Source organism: Grammomys surdaster, unplaced genomic scaffold, assembly GCF_004785775.1.
Source record: "Grammomys surdaster isolate TR1022 unplaced genomic scaffold, NIH_TR_1.0 125834, whole genome shotgun sequence".
In the NCBI taxonomy this organism is placed as follows: Eukaryota; Metazoa; Chordata; class Mammalia; order Rodentia; family Muridae; genus Grammomys; species Grammomys surdaster.
Window position 1 is genome coordinate 1,789,838 of NW_021620662.1, and position 11,722 is coordinate 1,801,559.

The following is an 11,722-nucleotide window of genomic DNA, read 5'->3' on the forward strand; positions in this document are numbered from 1 at the left end:
GTAACCTCAGGGGCCCACCTGTGTAAGTACACACCATCATACCCGGCTTTTTACATGGGTGCTGACGATCCAACTTGGATCCTTAAGCTTATGTAGAGAGCACTTTACCTACTGGAGCCATCTCCCCAGCTCAGATCTATAAAGCTCTGAGTTACAAATAAATAATCTACAACATCGGCTCTTAACCTGTGGGTCTCGACCTCTCTGGAGGTCGTCTATCAGCTATCCTGTGTATCAGATACTCACGTTATGATTCATAACAGTAGAAAAATCACAGTTATGAAGTAGCAACCAAATATTTTATGGCTTGGGTCACCACAACATGAGGAACTGTATTGAAGGGTCGCAGCATTAGGAAGGTTGAGAAGCACTGGTTAATGACAGCGAGATGTCCTTTGTAAGTGTCATTCACATTCTTGGTGAGCAGCCCACCTCAGTGGTGTCCCTCGGAGCAATGGGAAGAGGGCTTTGCTCCAATCTCTGTGGGCTTCATTTCATGCTTGTGGGAATAGATCCTAATGGCATAAAAGAGCTTCTGATTCTGAGGAGAGAGGCTGGAGAAACAGAGAAAGACAATGGAGATCTCACTCTTTAACTATTTCTTTATTTTTCTCTTTCACCTCTTCCAAATTACATACTCTCCTGAAGAATGAGGCTGCCATCCCCCAGGTTCACAGGCACCCTGGCTGAGGCAGCAGCTTGGGTACCCTCTCTCCCTAGGACTGTTCATCCTGGCAAGACTGAGAAACTCACCTTGTCTGAGGCCTCCTTCCAAGAAAGCCTCAGCTAACTTGTAAGGGTCACAGGCATTGCTCTGCTCTGCTTCTGCCCGCTCTCATAACACCCTGTACTCAAGTCTAATGCCTTCAAAGCTAATGTTGACTTCACCACGAAACCACCTCAGAATCTCACACTTCCTCTGCCTGCCAAGACACTAATCTCTGTCTCTCTGTCTCTGTCTCTGTCTCTCTCTCTGTTTCTCTCTCTCTCTCTCTCTCTCTCTCTCTCTCTCTCTCTCTCTCTCTCCCACTCCCTCTCCCTCTCCCTCTCCCTCTCCCTCTCCCTCTCCCTCTCCCTCTCCCTCTCTCTGTATGTGTGTGTGCTCACAGATGTCAGGTGTTTTTCTCAATTGTTTCCCACAACACATCTTTATTTTTTTAAGACTCGGTGGATCGCTCACTGAGCTCAGTCTAGTCTAGCTTGCCAGCAACCCTCAGGGAATCTCCTTGTCCTCTATGCACTGGGATTGTAGGTACACACTACTGCACTGGCATTTATGTGGGTGCTGGGGATCAAACTCGGGTCCCTGTTTGATCAGTAAGGACTTTACCTACTGAGTCATCTCCCCAGCCCAGTATCTTTCTGCCCATCTTTGACTGTGGTTTCTTCAAAGGGGGAGCTAAATCTTCTTTGCCACAAAACCCCCATCATTTTTCAGGTTGAGTGTTAAGTTGTTTTGGACAACATTATGCTCACTAGGCTTTTATCAAACAAACACAACAGGGGTTAGTGGAAATGAATTTCTGCGTGTGTTATTTCATGTGCACAGAACACATCCTCAGTGTTTTTAAGTGTACTCACTGAGACGTGCTGCATGGGCCACCATTAAGAGGGTGCCTGCCAGCAACTGTTTTCACTGTGGGTTTTTATTGTGAAGCCCTCTGTACAATCTAATACTCTAAAATAGAGTATTTTATCTTTCTAAAAATGTTCTATCCCCCGATTAATAGTATTGTCCATTCCAACCAACCTTCCCCTAACCTACTCTGGACCTGTACAGATTTATCCGCCTGTCCAACATTTCACAGAAATGGAAACATACTATATATGATATTCATGATTTAAATTTCATGCTGATGGACCATTCTGAGACTTCTCTTTTAAAGAGGTCAGCTCCTTTAAATGAATCTTTGGCAAAACCCACTGTCGGAGGGAAAGATCATCAATCAGGCAGGAAGAACACTGCCTGACCTTTTTGAGGTCGTTTGTGTCTTAAGGTGGAAGAACAACACCAGCACACAAATAAACAACTCCTGTTTTAAAAAAAAAGCAAACGTTTGGGGAGAAAACAAAGCATAACACTGGACAGCTGCCCTCTCCCAGGTTGACTCTCAACAGTGGACTCTTCTGGTCCCTCCACATGCCCTGTGTGGAGAATTATCAAGTTTTTGGAGCAGGCCTAATGCACCTTCTCTTGTTCATAGGTTGAGGGACAATTAAATCCATCCTCTTTCAGGCAAATAACCACAAAACTTCATGACCAACATCATGTTTAAATTAAATATCTCTCCAATTGGGATGTGACTTACAGTGGCTGCTGGTCTGCTACCAACCATGCAGAAGTACCACTGTTGGCCCAAGTTCAAACCTATGATAGCTTGTTCCATTGGCATGCACTACTTCTGCAAGTTCTCAGGTTGTTTACAAGTCTATCAGCATGTGGATTCTGTGATTCTCTGACACAGCCCTTCTACAGAACCCATTGTGCCAGATATCCTGGAGGATTGTATAATCTGAAACCAAGTAACATCCATGAGATATTGCAGCTGCAAGGTCATTCATAAGACACAGCATCTGCATAATAAAAAGCTTTAGGAATAGGTTTATGGTCCTAGTCATGAGTTCCCTTCTACAAAGTGGATCTTAAGGCCACTCAGACAGCTTTTGGTTACCCTGAAGATATTAGTGCCACTATTACACTACTAGGCTCATCTTGCTATTTGCTTTATTGCAGTTTGACATATTTTATAGCTGGGTAGGAACCTTGCTAAGTTTTCTCCTTTGGTAGCCTGCATAGCACTTCTGACACTATGAGAGCTTTTAGGTCAGTACCAGATTGATTTCTTTAAGGCTGGTGACCAAAGGGTGTGGTATCATCAGCAATAAGATCTTACCCTTAAGTCCTGGCAGCCAACCAAGAGCAATGGCAATCACTTGTATCACTTTGAGGGGTCTCTAGAGCATAGGTAAGAATTTGTGACTGGAGAGACCACACAGGTCCTAGGGGAGAACTTACTTCTGCTATCGTCTTGCTAAATGGATACAACACCCAACTGTCTTCTCAAAGCTTATCCTCATAGCCATAGGTAAGTGAACCTCTTACCCCTCATCCAAGCATCCCCTTTTGCAGGAGATGATGGCTACTACAGAAAGCCACAACTCATCAACATACAGAGAATAACTGTGGGTTGCTCATCGCTAAATAGGACAACTGTAACACAACTCCAATATCCCAAGACTCATGGAACATCATGGAAGAGGAGATGGAAAAGTTACAAGGGCCAGAGCCATGGAGGACTGCTATGACACAGTCTTCTTATTTGACACAGTCTCCTTATTTGCTTCCATGGACTCTCAACAGGTATGGTGACCTGCACAGGGCCATACCAGTCAACATTCTAACATGGATGAGGGAAGGGCTCACAAGGCCTCAGCTATAGGCAATTGAGGACTCCCGGGGGGAGGAAGAGTCAGTTTTCTTCAAGGGTAAGTCCCCCTGTATAGATTGCTCATGCCTCAGTGGCCAGTCCCAACCCATGTGCATATAGGCAACTCTAATTGGACTTAATGTTTATCTATAAACAATAATTAAAGAAGAGGACATGAATTTGAAAGAGGGTATAGGGTGTATGGGTAAAGTTGGGGACAAGGGGTGAACATGATAAAAATTCATTGTACTTATGTGTGAAATCTTAAAATGCATATATATATATATGTATGTATAAAATCAGAAGTTTTAGAGATGCCCTAGATCCAGAATTTTCTATGTAGCTCCAGCTGTCCTGAAACTCTCTATGTAGAACAGGCTGGCCTTGACCTCACAGAGATCTACCTGTCTCTGTCTCCAGATGTGTGCCACCATGCCCAGCTCAACCTTTTTTCTTTTTATGTACGCACAAGAGTGAAGCATGAGGTGAGATGGCTCAGTTGTTGACCTGTTCTTCCAGAGGACAGAGGACCTGAGCTTAGTTCCCTACACCCACACTGGGGAAGCACAGCAGCCTGTAACTCCGGCTCCAATGGACCTGCCACCATCTTCCAAACTCCTCGGGCACCTGTTCACACATGGTGTGCACACGTTCGAGTGTACACACACACACACACACACACACACGAATAAAAATGAATCCTTTTCAAAAAGTGAAATGCAATCCATGACTAGGCTCAAAGGAGCATCCCAGGGCTGATGACATATTAAAACCCTTGAGTTCGAGTTTAATTGGCAGGTATCTGTGTCTGTCTTCATGTGCATAAAAAAAAAGATACCTTTTATGCTTACATTTTGCATCTTAGGGCCAGCAAATCCCTGATGTGTTGTCTCATTCTGTATCCTCTGGGAATCTGGGGAGGAAGAAACCAAGCAGGGTTCTCAGAGAGCCTAGCCAGGAAAGCTCAAAAGATGAGCCCCAATTGAAGAACTGCTAAGGGGACATCTCACACCTGGTGCTTGTATAGAAAACAGCAACAACAGAAGCCACGACAGAGACAGGCAAGCTGGGATACAGAAGATTCTAGTGGGATTCCTTTTTCCGAATGCTGGCAAGCAGCCCGGAGACAGCTCTACAAGCTCCCGGAATCCACTGGAGGATTGCAGAACTCTATAAACTATACGCTGACATCACCCTTGTCTGGGCAGAGACAGGAGCAGCGGCTGCCCAAGAAGGGCTTTTCAGCATCCCTAATGAAGCAATCACCATAAACCAGAGTGAGAGAGGGAGTGTGTTCACCCTGGCTCCTCCGCCCAGGAGTTCCACGGCCCAGCCACCAATTAACTTTAGAGTTCCATCTGCCTTTCCTGCCAAGCTCTCCCATAAAGGAATTTATCACCTTCTGTTCTGCTTTTCTTCCCAAATGTGAATCAGAAGTGCGCAGTACTGTTTAAAAAGGCACTTTCAGCAAATCTGATTACTCTCCAAGCACCTTTACACAGAACTAGCAAGCTCTTCTGCCCGCCCTCTCGTGGCTTTATTAACGATGCTGCCTCAAAGCTGGCTGTTACATTGAGCCAATAAGAAGAAGCCCTTGTTTCCCAGGCAGGCACTGTTCTTAGGGACTCTTATCTCCTTACTGAGTCCTCAAGGCAATCCGTTAAGATCCTTGCCCGTACTCCTCCCGTGTTGTAGATGAAGAAACTGAGGCATAGTTGAGTTAAGAAACAGATCCAAAGTCACTCAGCTCCAGGCAAAGGAGTTGGGGTGATTGACCCAGTCTAGCTGCCCTTGCGTGATCTTCACAGTGCTTGGCTGTGAAGAAGAGCAAAAGCTGCTCTATACTTTGCCTTATTCTTAGTGAAGAATGAGACGCAACGCCCCCCCCCCCCCGGTTTTATCACCTTTAGAAGTTGTCATTTGGTGTAATTAGGAGTCAGAGAAGCCGTGGTTGAAATGGGACCAGGCACTGCCCTTGATGATCCTTCTTCCTGGCCTGTGAGGTGGCCTTGGGGACTTGGGAAGGGAACTAGGGGATGATGTGGGCATTAAATTAACAGCTGGGAAACCTCTACCTAAATGCCTCTTGCTATTGATGAGTTACCCAGGACCTCAGAGAAGCATCTGGATTTCCAAGGCTTCCAGCTTGTCAGGGCCAGAGCTCTGTTTGGGGCACGCTCTCCAAACACGCCTCTGCTCGCCTCTGCTGGGCTCCCTGGCCCTGACCCAGCATGCTGCCTCCCCATGTCAGTTAGCGCCTGCAAATCTGTCTTAATGAAGACAAACAAATGTGCTCATCACAACTGAGCTCAAGTGTGAATGAGGCGATCGGGGTGCACGCCCCTGCCTCACTACGCCTGCTCAGGGTATCTAGCAGGGGTCTAGGACAACACTGCTCAGCTTTGTGCACACGCTTCTGGGGAACCGTGGCAGGTCTCTCGAAGGACCCACGGCGTCTCCGTACTTGAAAAATCAAGTCTCAACGTCAAGAGAATTTTTTGTCCAGTTATTAGTTCATCCCCTGTGGTTGTTCCATCGCCTGTTCTTCTAACCTACAATAAGGTCTAGAAAATCCAAACCACCTGAGAGTATTTGAAAGGCTCCTTCAAGTTGATATTAACTGTTTGTGAGAGCGTAAACCCCTGACTTCTGCCTGGCTCACTTTGTACTTGCATGAGGGCGCACAATGCAGCATTGTTTGGAAGGCATTGAGGCTTAAAAATGAATCTGTTTACTGTCCCTTGAAGCAAGCACTATCAAGACTTTTTCAGAGGGCTCCAACCAGACCCGCCGAAGTGATCCTGGAGTAACAGTCACGTATAATTACTGCTCCACCGTGTCTGAGTTCACGAAGAAGAAACGGCCCTTTGATTGCAACACTTGGCTTTGTGTTAACTGAAGCTTTACCACCTGACATGGAGTTTAACAACTTTTTCATAACTCTGGCTGCACTCGAGAAAATTCTAGGCAGACTTGCCTACGTTTCTGGCCTTGTCTGATGGTGTTCTGGTAACTTTGGTAGTATGATACAATGTACAACGGGGGGAGGGGAGAGGATTACGGTTTCTGCTCAGCAATGATTTTAAAAACGTCCAGTTTCCTCTGAGTAGAAGCTTTATATTTAGACCCAAGTACAATTACAGTTCTGTGTCTCTAGGTATCCTCCGATATATGTGCTTTTGTCTTTGTAGACTTGGCCAAGTGATTTATACCCACATTTAATTTCTCTCTAGAAATAATGGCAAACCAAGAACTCCAGTTCTTCCTTGCTCTGACCGTAGACACAGAGCATTCCACACTGTAGGGGAAAGAGCTGCACATATATGAACAATGCAGGCACCGAAGGAAGACCCCTCTGCTTTGTGTGAAGGTTGTTATCTTTCTGGTCCTCGCTTAGATTGGGGGTTTGAATCTAGGTTCTCATGAATGACAAGAGCTCTTATCCCCAGGCCTCACCCAATTCTTAGCCACCCATATTCTGGGGCATTGTCTTATATAAATGGAAATAGCTTACTCAACATTCTGTTACTGAGGTGAAACACCTGAGATCATCAACTTAACAGGAACAAAAAGCTCACAGTTCTGGTCCTTAACTACTTGTTCCTATCATTTTAGGCCTATGATAGTTCTGTACATCATGGTACGGGATGTTGATTCATTCAGGAGGCTTCTCCACCTCATGGTAGCCAAGAGCTACTGCACCTGATGCCATAATCCCAGCACTCGAAAGAGACAGGCAGGGGACACTGTCTCAAAAACAAAAACAAAACTGAACAAAAATCTCCTGCTAACCAGGAAGCAAATAGGGAGAGAGAAAGGGTTGAGTCCCAAAATTTCCGACCTAAGTATCTTTCACTGCCAGACATGTCCAATCTGTGAGCCACAGGATGTATGAAGTCAAGAATAGCTATGATTAGCTGGGTGTGGTGGCTCATACTTTTAGACCCAAGACTGGAGAAGCAGAGGCAGGTGGCTCTCTGTGAGTTCCAGGGCAGAGCCTGGTCTACACAGTAAGTTCTAGAATAGCCAGGGCTATGTGGACAGACCCCATCTCAAAAACAAAACAATAGCTATGAATGTCCACCAACACAAACCACAACCTGACTTAAAACAGGAGAGTTTTTAGCAATTGTTTGTAAGTCAGTTAGCACCCTTTTCCTGTATGAACTCTGGAGGCTTTGTCAGTACCGTGTGACCATGCATTGAAATGTCCAAAGATTAGACTGACTAGGGAGACTACATCCTCCCTCTAAAGGTTCTGTCTCCTGTCCAAAGTATCATGGGCTGGCAGGCAAACTTCTAATGCCCAAGTCTTTAAGGGATAGTCCAGACGGAAGCAACAGAGCTGGGATTCGGCCAGGTGGCAGAACACCTACCTAGCAAGCACACAGCCCTGCACTTATCTCAGCTGCTAGGGGAAAAATCCAAATGAAAGCAGCAACCAAGTATGAAAAAATTAGAAATACCACCCTTTGAAAAGTATTCTACTTACAATAAATGCTAGTAGAGTGATTTTTTCCCCTGAGGAATTTTTTAATACAGTCACTGTGCAGCGTACACATGAATAGTAACTCCTCCCAAAAATACCTTGCATGACCCAAGAGTTATGTGGAAAAGGTCCATGGGTTTTCTGTTGTATTTATCCTGTCAAAGAACAGCTATCCTCCTTGGTTTAGCCTGTTGTGAACTAATCAAAAAGGTAGTCAAAACATTCTTACAATATGTTATATTTTTACTGACTTCATAGATACAAACATTCATTTCCTTGGTTAAAACATCCCAATTCCAGAAGCAAGTTTGAAGGGCAAAATGGACAACAAATGATTCTTGGGATAAGAGGAATGGATGGGAGCTTGGGGAGCTTACCAAGTGTTCTTTGAAGGACATACAATCCACGTGGGGCAAATTCACTTCTCATACACCCTTATCAAACGTGCTGGTGTCAAGCCAGCAGGGCACAAGTGTCTCTGTACCAGCTAATGCCACCCTGACCATTGTCAGTGATAGGATCTCTTCAGACTAGAGGACTGGAACTGAGCAGACCCAGCAGGCTTATAACCCACGTGGACCCTTGACATTTTGAGGGGAAGGAACTGGACTGAAAATTAATGGGATGTCTGTCTTCTAAAGCTTGTGTCCAGCCAGAGCTCAGTTCTTCCTGAAACATTCCCACACACACATGGCATAGTAATGAGACAGATCACTGTCTCAGAGTGTGAAGAACCAGGGTGACAAATGGTTAAAAAACCACAAGGCAAAAGAGATAGGTCATCTTATACTTAGGTCAGGTTGATACGCTGTATTTTCATATGCCTCTGAAGTCATTTTACATACACAAAGAGCATTCCCCTTCGGGTGAAATGACACCCTTTCAAAATGGCAAAGCAGGACATAAGAAAGAATCACAGCAGGTTAAATATGCTCTGAGCTACAGTTTTCTGTGTGCAGATGCCCGTCGTGAGTAGCTTGTAAAATCAGCCACTGTGACCGGTCCCGCGCCGTCTCTGCTGATTTTACAGATACTTAGCAATGCGGCTGCCTCTCCAAGGGCAGGCTCCAGCCTGACGTTTGCACAGCCAGCAGAAATAATTTCTTGTGGGAGATAGAATTTCGTCGTTTAGCAATATTCCATCACAGAAAGCTGCACCCTCAGCCACACACGCTGTCTATTACAGGGGGAGGTGGCTGCCCTTCCCCTGGCTGCTTCCCTTCAAATTAGTAGGCAGCCAGCAGGTAAATCAATGCCTTTTATACAGGATGGCAGGGCAGATGCTATAGGGCTCTTTAGTGGGAATATTTATCATTCGAGGTGGGTCATAAGGTTTTTACAAGTTGTATTTTTTTTCTCGATTATCAGAGGGAGTCATGTTCAACAAAAGAAAATTCTAAAAAAAAAATTAAGGAAATCTGAGAAAATATTTATTTCAGTTATTCATAGATAATCACTTTAACTTTCTAGTGAGATCTGTACCTTCTTAAACAGCTGATGTGCCACATAGCTTGTAAGCTGGTTCCTCGCCTGATATTATATTACAGATATTGCACCTTCAGCTGCCTTCTTTTGTGGTTTAACTGATATTTTATTTTGTGTTTGTGGATTTTTTTGGGTTTTTTTTTTTTTGGTTTTTTGTTTTTTTTGTTTTTTTTGGTTTTTCGAGACAGGGTTTCTCTGTGTAGCCCTGGCTGTCCTGGAACTCACTCTGTAGACCAACCAGTCTGGCCTCGAACTCAGAAATCTGCCTGTCTCTGCCTCCCAAGTGCTGGGATTAAAGGTGTGAGCCACCACTGCCTGGCATGTTTGTGGGTTTTTAAAGTACATGTATGTGTGCCTGAAGTGGCATGTTCATGAGTGTGTGTATATAGATATAGAGATAGATAGATAGATAGATAGATACTTGTATAGATATATATACACATCGTGGCACTAAAAAATTATTTTGTGAATTAATCAGAAAATATACTGCTGTACTTGTTGGTTGTATACCACCTGCCAGCGACATTCCCAAAGCAGTTCTTTTTGATATGAAGGTAAGGAGCTCTAGAGAGCAGAGCATGAGATGAAAAGAACACAGCATCTTCTTCCTTCTCCAGATTTTCATCTCTCCTTCGCTGTCCCTCCTCCACTGTAATAGTTAATACTGGCTTTTAGCTTGGCTTATTAGAGATGCTTAGCAAATTAGCAAGGCACACTTCCGGGTGTGCCTGGGAGGATGTTTCCAGAATGAACTGAGTATAGAAGGCATGCCTTGAAGGCAGCTGTATCATCCAACGGCATGCACCAGATTTGCATTTCTTTGTAATCCTGAATAATATACTACTGAGTGGATGAACTACATTTTGTTGATCCATTCAGCTGTTGCTGGACACTTACATTATTCTACTTTTTAGCTTTTGTGAATGACACTCTTCAAGATTAGTTTTAACAATAGCTGTGTCTTTTGCCAAGGCCAAAAATCCTGTCCAATCCTTTCCTGTGCATCTGTCCTTTGTTGGTTCCAATGAGCAGTCCTTTCCTATGGCCCTTTAGGACTAGGCTGGTGGTTGCTGTCTAGTTTTGCTAACTTGGGGGATAATATCATTCTGTGTGGGTCTCTCCATACCTTTGTAAACTACTCACTCTGAATGTGCTGTCTGGATTATGATTGACATCCAGACTTTGCTGTAAACTACACTTTAGACCTGAACAAGGAGAACCACTTCAGATGCACCTGGGAACTTGGCCTGTGCATTCTCCTCCACAGACACTGACAAGCACCAGCAAGCTCAAAACAACTCAGATGCCCAGAATCACTGCCCTTCACCAGGTTCCAAATAGTAGAGTTAAAACCTGGAAAATGTTTATTGCAAGGACATTTGCCAGTCAGTGCACCGCTGCTTCTTCAGCTCCACCGCCATCCTGGGCATTCTGCTTGCCGCACAGAGTCAAGGTATAGATCCAGGTCTGTTTTAAGAATTTGGGCCAATGCTTTTCAACAGAAAGCTTATTTGACAATATTTGAAAATTAATATTTGAAGTGGGCTTTTGAAGAGGTACCCACAGTTAAATGGGTTTTTAAAAACCATTGTTGTAGACAATGAGGAGGTAGTTTGCCCTCATGTCTATTTCCCTCCCACATAGTTGTATCCAAAAGACAGCTGTTTTGTCCCACTCTCTTACTTTGCGCCTCTGTTAAACAAACAAACAAACAAACAAACAAAAAAACAGGGGTTGACTTATGTCCCGCTCCTGAATACATGTAAAATTTGTACAAAAATATCTTCTATGAAAATGATTTGTAATCTGTAGACATTACTTGGGAGATGTCTTGAGATGTAAAATCCCATCCTTTGGGTTGAGGGTTTTTTTGTTTTTCTCCAAATAAATCCAGTCTTTAAAGTTGAAAAAAAAAAAGAAAATTAATCACAGGTCAAAGACACACTTTCTACACAGACTTTGCTTCATAACGTGTTGTCCTCAAAGCTTGTAGGAAGAATAGAGAAACATTCTCATAGGCATAGATTGTCTTCTGAGCTGTCAACATCTTGTTTATTTTTCTCCAGACATAATTGTATTCTACTCAGATCTTTTAATGTTTAAGCTTCTACAGTAGCAGTAACAGGCTGAGGTTAGGGCTAGACTCAGTTCAGAATGTGCTTGCCATACCAACATAAGTACCCGAGTTCAATCTCAGAGCTCACACTTTGAAAAAAAGCCAGACCACTATGGCACATGTGCACCCATACTCCCATATAACATGTATTCACACACACACACATGCACACACACACACATACACACACATGTACACACACAC

General features: G+C 44.1%; 1 long non-coding RNA gene across 1 annotated transcript; it reads right to left on the reverse strand.

Annotated features, from left to right (window-relative positions):
* Positions 1 to 352: 352 nt before the first annotated feature.
* Positions 353 to 5,080, reverse strand: LOC114640527. The gene is made up of 3 exons (XR_003714155.1): positions 5,069 to 5,080; positions 4,280 to 4,341; positions 353 to 554 (listed from the first exon to the last, which is right to left on the reverse strand). It is a non-coding gene; the product is annotated as an uncharacterized LOC114640527 (long non-coding RNA).
* Between the last annotated feature and the right edge of the window lie 6,642 nt (positions 5,081 to 11,722).